The sequence below is a fragment of the Triticum dicoccoides genome, chromosome 3A, assembly GCF_002162155.2.
Source record: "Triticum dicoccoides isolate Atlit2015 ecotype Zavitan chromosome 3A, WEW_v2.0, whole genome shotgun sequence".
NCBI classification, from domain to species: Eukaryota; Viridiplantae; Streptophyta; class Magnoliopsida; order Poales; family Poaceae; genus Triticum; species Triticum dicoccoides.
Genome location: NC_041384.1, coordinates 759,801,338 through 759,809,549, shown reverse-complemented (window position 1 = coordinate 759,809,549; position 8,212 = coordinate 759,801,338). Strand labels below are relative to the sequence as shown.

Sequence of the window (8,212 nt, the reverse complement as noted above, 5' to 3'; positions counted from 1 at the left end):
GAGCGGGAAGCCGTCCAGGCCGATGCCGACCTGATCACGCATGAAGGCCGCCTGGTCAGGATCATAGCCAGCGGCCGGCGTGAACGCCCCGCGGCCGTCCTGGCTTTGTGTCTCGTCGGCATCGTAGCCAGTGGCCTGCGCACCGCCCTCGAAGATGAATTTTTACATGTAGTCCTCGTCGGCGGCTCGGGGCATTTCCTCGAACAGGTTGCGGGCGTCCGGGAGCACGTCGGCCAACGTCTGCCGAGCGTGTTTCCTCACCCCGCCGGATGACGAGCCACCGGCCATTGGGGTGGAGTTGAGGTCGATGGGCGCGGGCGTGGAAGGCGCGATCACGCTCACTTCGGGTGAGCACTCCCTGGAGAGACGGGAGGCCTGCTGGTAGATGTGGAAGCCGGGGATCGGGTTGCAAGCTGAGCCGCGGAGCGAGTCGGGCAGCACCATCCAAGGAAACGCCGATGAGCCGGTGCTGGCCGCGGCGACGGCGGCTTGGACGAGGTCGTGCTGGCTAGGGTTTAACCCTAGCATGTAGAGCGCCTCCCTCGTTGCCGCCGCGACACGGGCGTTGGTGACCTCCTGCTGCGCGGCGGCGATGGCGGCGGCCTCATCCCTCGCGTCCGTGGCGTGCCTCCGGCCCTTCCACTTGGCCGACTCGCGTGCCCGTTGTTCGGGCGTCAGCACCTTCTTTGGCTTGATGGTGGCGGCCGTCTTGTGCGCGGCACGAGGCTTGCCCTTCCCGGCGGGGGCGGCGGCGCCGGACGAGGCGAGGGAGGCGAGGCCGGCGAGGCCGGCGGCGGCGTCGAGGTCGAGGTCGATGGCGTCGTCCATGGTTGGGACGGGACCGAGCGCGCGCGGGCGGGAGCGTTTTTGGAAAAATGGGAGGAAATGGCGGTGGCTGCCACCGACCGGCGGGTCCAAGGAGAGGGTCCGCGCCGACGCAAATCCGGCTCAAAAATGGGCTGGAAATGGGTCGCCATGCGGACGTTAAGCGGACACGCGTCCGTTTGGATCGGCGCGTTGGGCCGCCTTTTGTGTCCGCACCGATCCAAACGGTCGGCGGTGGACGAAATGAGTCGCCCAGTTGGAGTTGCTCTTATATTGCCAACGTAGCTATGATTCTCTCGCGGACTGGTGTCCGCTGCTGAAGTAGTTATTGCATGTAGCAGTATAATACAGAGTACTGTATAGAGTAAAAGGAGCGGTGGTAGTTGTAGTCGATCCGTTGGTTAACTAATGAGGTGGGAACCGGATGCCACTCTCAATGGAGAACCAGCTGGACTTTGTGTAGCCAGCCACAACTGGTGTGGTTATATACATACTAGATCGGCAACGCGTCTTGGCGCGAGGGTGCCGGACCCAACGATATTGTAAGCCGTGGAAGATCAAACGACATGATGCATTAGTATGAAGGCAAGTTTAACACATGTAACAGAGCAACCGATTATAGTGTTCAAGAGTAAGAAGAAACATTTACTCTGTCCAGAAGAATAACATCATTGAGTTCAACAGGCTCATGAGATTATAAAAGCTGGAAGCAAGGTGGCATCCAATTTAGCACATGAGATTATGAAATGTTAATCTCCAAATTCTAGAACCATTCGTCATCAACATAATAGAATTAAAATAGGAAAACTTTACATATAGACAATTTTATTATATATAAGAGATATACAGAGTAAGTAGTCCCATATCAGAACATTCAATAGCGTGACAAAATAAAAGGAGATGCATGTACATATCAGAATTGAGATTCTCCAAATCCCAAATCTCGGTCATGATATATGTTCTTTATCAGAATTTGAAGTACCACAATGGCCTAATAATCACTTTCAATGTAAGGTACTGCATGCTTTTCTTTCGCTTCATATGAACAGAATTTCTCTATTAAATAATCATAGTTGATATCAATGTCCAACCTTGAAAACCACTGCATTAGTAACTCGATGCATTCGTTTTGTCTTCACTTTGTCATAGTGGACACATTTATTGCCCCATTCTGATTTTAAAACTCTGCTGCACAAGTTAATATTATGACAATATAAGTGCCAAAGATAATGAAAATGTTTGCTTCTATAAGCTTATAAACATAGGAGTGACATGTGGTGTCCTATCTTGAGTGTATTCTATCAGTAGGCTTGCAAAGATAAGATGACTTGCATGAGAACATCAATGCCAAAATCGTCTGCAGCTCACAAAAATGACAGGTCATAGAAAAAGTAAAGTGTCCTGGTGCAAAGCTATATACATTCATGCATTTTTTTTCTTATAATTATAGGCAGATTATTAACAAAAGTTCATAGAAAGGTGTAGCGGGCAATAGGTAACTTACCGTGCAGAGTATATGTCCAGGAAAGAAGAGAAAAGGAGGTGCATCACCACAATACATAATACTAAAGAGCACTACAATATCACAATAATTTGAAGGAGCAATTGTATGCCTAATCATGATCTATACAGATGTGACTTTGGTACATGTATTTCTTTGATCATTTTTCATCTGAATAATCACGATCTTAAAATTATGACGGTCCAATTTGATTATAATCAAATAAATCAACCAGCTACGCAAGCATGATAGTTATTAACATAGAGACACATCACACCAGTTCTAAATTTCATGACAGGTGCTTACTATATTTTCAAAGATTGACTGCATCTTATTAGAATCAAGAAATACATGTATACACGAGCAGCTAGTGCTCCCAGGGAACTTAATTAAGCTTATGCAGCGCCATGAATATCTAAATATACATTATACTGAATATATACGATGGATTTACTTTGGTTTTTCAGCTGTCGTGGTCAAAAGTTCTAAACCTGAGTTATATTCTACAAAAATATTTACCTGGCATGATCCATTGTGTTGTTGCAAATATAAATATATATTTTTAATCAATCATTTGTACATCTCTAACCTCTACGATCTAGCCATGATTACTATGTAATTACAAAGTTCTTAACTTTCTCTTCATTTATAATTAGAACATGACACACTACTTTATAATGCTCTAGTTATCTATGTATAGAAAGCTTATATGCGTGTAGTAAATTTATAATTGTCCACCTCAATCAGTGTTATACAGAAGCATATATGATCCAAGCAGGATAAAGCATCAACAAAAAGAGATGGAATTACCTACGTGATTATGCATAGCAATCAAGGTGCATATTTGTATGTAACTAAAAAATGGGCAATCTTGAATAGACTTGAGGGATTAGAAACCAAACTCAACTCATTCTTGCAAGGAAGTAATTAACAAATTTACTGGGCAGATCCACTTGTGGCATCACTCTTGCTAGCTAATAACCATGATAGATAATACAGGACGATCCTTCCCAATTGCTGCAACAAACCAAGAGGAAAATAGCTCAATTAGCCAATTCGCTCACCAAAAAGAAGAAACAAGAAATAAAAATCCAAGAACTTGAATTTACATTGCAATGGGTGAATGGATAAAAAAACACAAACGTGTAGCCGCACAATACGCCTCTAAAGTACAGAAGGCGGCTCAATGGTGACCTTAATGAACCATTACAAATGCAGGCCCCATAAAAACAGAACCATCTTCTGATAATTAAATGTGTGCCTTGGCGTGCCCGTCAGGCCAGTGGATTGTTGGGACGATAAAAATGCACGTATGAAGAAACAAAAAATACTAAAGATGACAAAACAGGGAAAGACAAAACAGGGAAAGAAACAAAAAATACTGAAGATACCTTAATGAACCATTACAAATGTAGGCCCCATAACAAACCACAAGTTTTAGTTAAATTATGTGCTTGATGAAGTGCATAGAAAGAAATTATACAATCGTTCTTGTATCAAGTGGGGAGAAAAGCGCCACGATGTACAAACCCCAACCTAGGGAAAAAGAGGAGTAAGGAGGAGGAGAAGAGTGGTCGACCTGAAGAACCGTTCACGAAGCTGCGACATGGAAATGATGTCCAGGCACAGATCGAGCAAGCGATCGACCGGAAGAACGTGAAACAAGAGGCAACAAACAAATCTGCAGCAAATCAAAGGTAAAATTAAATATATGCGGTAGACGGCGGCCTAGAAAGGGAGCAGAATGGATGCATACCTATATATCGGCGAAAACAGCATCAGATCCGACGTAGCAGCTAAACTAACGACAGACCTGCAAACAAACCAGATCCAAATCAAGGAAGAACAGACAAACGTACAGGAAGAAAGAACAGGCGACAAGGCAAATCAGCTTAACCTACTGAGAGAATGAAACTATATAAATCCTAGAGGAGCCTATCTCCTAAAGTTTCATGTAAAGGCAACGTGCAAAAATATCAAGGCATGTATGACGTGTTTATCCATAAGTCATAACAACCTCATGCGCACTTCTTTAAAGCATCGAAATTTAATTCAAAACCAACACTCAATTCCATATTGTGCTAATACTAATCATGAACTTATGCATTTCACTTCAGTAGAAGAGCTTTATTATACCGCAGCAACTGTAAATGCCGGAAATAATAGGATATCTAAATGTAAAAATGTGGTTACACCAAAAGTAACTCACAATCCTGCACATTTAACATGGCAAAGAAGAAGAACCTCATTGCCTGCACCAACAGTCTTGATACTAACAGTTTGGATTTCGTTATGTTTTGCCCATAGGATTTTTTCACTGTTGTCCATGCTAGCAACTGGAACTTCACGGCCAATTTTTATCATAATTTTCCCTAAATCATATCCAATCAGAATCCTATAAAAATTAAAATATCATATATCACTACCTTAACTTGAAAGGAAAGAACAATAAATAAAAGCATGAACTATGCATTTTTAGTGAAGATTTTTTTGGGAGAAACAGTTTAGCAGATACACAATGTTGTCACAATATAGGAAATTGTGTCGCGGAAAAAGAAAATGGATTGTTAGTGCGTGTGGAGCTTCAGTAGCAGATGAGAAGACATATTCGTGTATTGGCCCTTCACATTGACCATATTACCATAGAACTGAAATAGAGGAAGAGCAAAATATTCATTACCTTCTTGACCCCTTCATGTATCCTAAAGCCCAAACTCGCTCAAGACCATAATGAAGAGTGTTCTCAAGCCTGTAAGTGCATCAAGCAAAGTGTTATTCACTTGTTCTACAAGAAAAGAAATAATTAAATGCTTGGAAGAAATGGAAGAATTAAGAATAGACCACATTCTTGCTCATGATTCATGAACAAGGCACTATCTACACTGCCAATTTAAAGAACTAAATTGGCATGAGTTGGGAAATAACGAATGTGTATAGTCCAGTGCAGAAGATATTACTATTATTGCAAACAAAAAACATGTAGAAGAAAAAAACTTCGGCCAGTAACTGTATTTGCGTGTAACTAAATAGATTTTAGTAAAACAAAGCTGGTTTTCGGAGAGCGCACTGTTAGTATCATCTCCAAGCAATATCATAGTATGAGAGAGAGAGTACCTGTAGGTTGTAGAGTGCCACAAGCGAACTGTGCCATCCTCTGAGCCAGTAATTATAATAGGTAGTTCTAGATGGAAACAGACAGCAGACACATTGTGTGCATGTCCTTCAAGTGTTTGAACACATCTCTTGGTTTGGTAATCTCAAACCTGATCCAACAAATTGAGTAATAAGTCAGATCAATCCCAATATACCCTCACAATAGCACAATTCATTGCAGATGACACACCTTTGCAGTCTGATCATCAGATCCAGTAATAAAAAATGGTCACCACCGGTGAAGTAATCAACACGGTTCACGCCTTTTGAGTGGCCATCTAATGTGAAGTTAGGATCAGGAGAACCAATACTCCATATCTGAAGTTCACGTTCAATATTAGGATATTAGGCAGGGTACAGACCAAGATACAAAACATGACTCAGTTTAACCAGCATCTTTTTGAGGAACAATTACCAATGCATACGTACAAAATATTTTCTTTTCCTAAACCAGTCCATATTCATCTCCTTGTGAAACCAATTGATCATGTTCTTTATAGCATTCAACATGACGTGTAGGTACTATCATGATACGATACTTTGATTGCAGAAGGAAAATCAAAAATCCCTTTTCACCTTAGAATAAAGAACCATCAGAATGATAAAAAGGTCATAACTAAAAAAATATGTCTAATTTAATATATATTCAAGCATGGTCATTGGTTCAATAGTTGTGTTGTATGCATACTCATCCCATCACGCAGTTTATCTTGAGGGAATAAAGTGCAGAAAGGATGATCTTTCCCCCAAAAAAAAGGTTAAAGCCAGAAACCTTGCATAAGTAGCAAAATCAAGAGCTACAAAAGAATCACTATCTCCTGTAGCCATACTCATCAATACTTTTTAGCAAAGAAATTTATTCTCTATAGGAATATCTAGTCCGTGTGAGCAAAGAATCTAGCCAGACTCATCAATACTCTATTAGCAAAGTAATCTATTTTCTATAGGAATATGTAATCCTTGTGAGCAAGGACTCACGTGTTGGTAAATGCAGAAATAGTATACTGCTCTCCAGAGGCGTTTGGTAGCGGCCTAGATCATAAACAATTCATATAAACCATCTCTGAACTGCAATGGGTCACCTGAAAAGCACCAAAAATAACAAACAATTGGATTTTAGAAAACTTCTAACAAGTTCAAAAGATTAGAGAACCACAATGAAAATGTTATCGATCAGTTTTATTGTGCAATGATCTCTGAACCCAACTAAGGAAAAATGAAAGGAACATGAGAGGGGCGTAGCGTACCCTGGTTGAGTGTTCGTGTTTCAAAAGGAGAGATGCCTTGTTGAATATAGTTTGATTTTCAAAAACCTAACTGAAAAATGTACAACTCTGTGTCTAGCAATGTATTACAACCAACATGAGCAGTCAATTACATAGTTTCTTAGAAGGCAGGAATGAGTACCCTGTTCTTCTAGTATATAGTTTAAAAAACTGTATGACCAAAGCAATGAAAACCTCAACTTCTGTATTCCTGCTACATTGCTTTCTATTCTCAGCAGCTTAACAACACTAATAGTGGAGCTGGAACGTAAGAAAAATTGAGATGACATTAAGCACTCTGTATTCGTGGCTCAACAACAGAAATCCCAAATCGATCAAACCCCGCACACATCGCGGTCACGTTTCCAGCCAAATCAGCGTAGGATCATTTCGCTCGTACTGACAGTCGCTTAGCTAAAGCTGCACCACACAAAACCAATCACCACGAGCTGAAACGATGGCACCCGCAGGTCACAGCGAACCATGACTCGCGGTCGAGTGAGGAGGAGCAGGTTAGTGAGAGGGGGGCTGCTCACCGGAACGTAGTAGTCAGCGAGGTGGGGCACGTCGTCAAGGATGTGTCCGAAGTCGCCCTCGGAGATCTTGACATGTGGGGCGTCGGTGAGACCGACGTGGGAGGCGTTGCGGAGGGCGCGGAGGTTGGGTAGGTGTTGCGGGAGATCCGCACGCACATGGCGGAGAAGGGCAGCGCCGCCTTGGCCTGCTGCTGCTGCTCCCCGCCGCCGCCGTCGTGCTCCTCGTCCTCCCTCCGCTGCTGCTCGTCCTCATTGCTGGGGGGCTCTGTTGCAATCCCATGGGGAGGAGGTCGGAGACGCAGAGGAGGGCGGCGGCTCGGGTCGGAGAGAGGGAGAGGAGATCAGCGACGGCGTCGCGAGAGCGGCGGCGCTGTAGGGCGCGATGGGTAGCGGCGGCTAGGGTTTCGAGGGAGGGGGCGGGGAGGAGAGGAGAGCGAGCGAGCGGGAGGGGGAGGGGAACGATCCGGTGCTCGCTGTCCACGGACTCACCTCAGCGCTATTGGGCATTTCTCCCACCAGGTGAAATGACGAAAATGCCCTCGTGGGGGCGCTGGAATTACGCGCGGTGGCACAACCGGGGCGCACTGAATTTTATCTAACGGCTCACAACGATCCGGTAAATATCCGACGGCCCACGACGACCGAGCCCGAGATCCAACGGCCAGAACGCAATCAAGAAAACGATCGGACGGCCGAGACGCTCAAATCGCTGAGGAGCCTCCGGCATCCATCCTTCTCTTATTTCTGGATAGTCAAAGCCTCACGAGCTCATTTGTTACACGATACATCTATAGCCCGGCCCGATTCACACTAACACACTACTCCGTCAGCCCAACGACCAACGAGGTACGTACGTGCGTGGCTGCGTTCGTGCATCCGCCCGTGATTCTTCTACTTTTCCGCAAGCGCATTGTTGAATTAATCGCCGTTCA

At 44.1% G+C, this 8,212-nt stretch overlaps 1 pseudogene; it reads right to left on the bottom strand.

Moving 5' to 3' along the window:
• Nucleotides 1-1,633: 1,633 nt before the first annotated feature.
• Nucleotides 1,634-7,716, bottom strand: LOC119270769 (annotated as a pseudogene).
• Nucleotides 7,717-8,212: the final 496 nt, after the last annotated feature.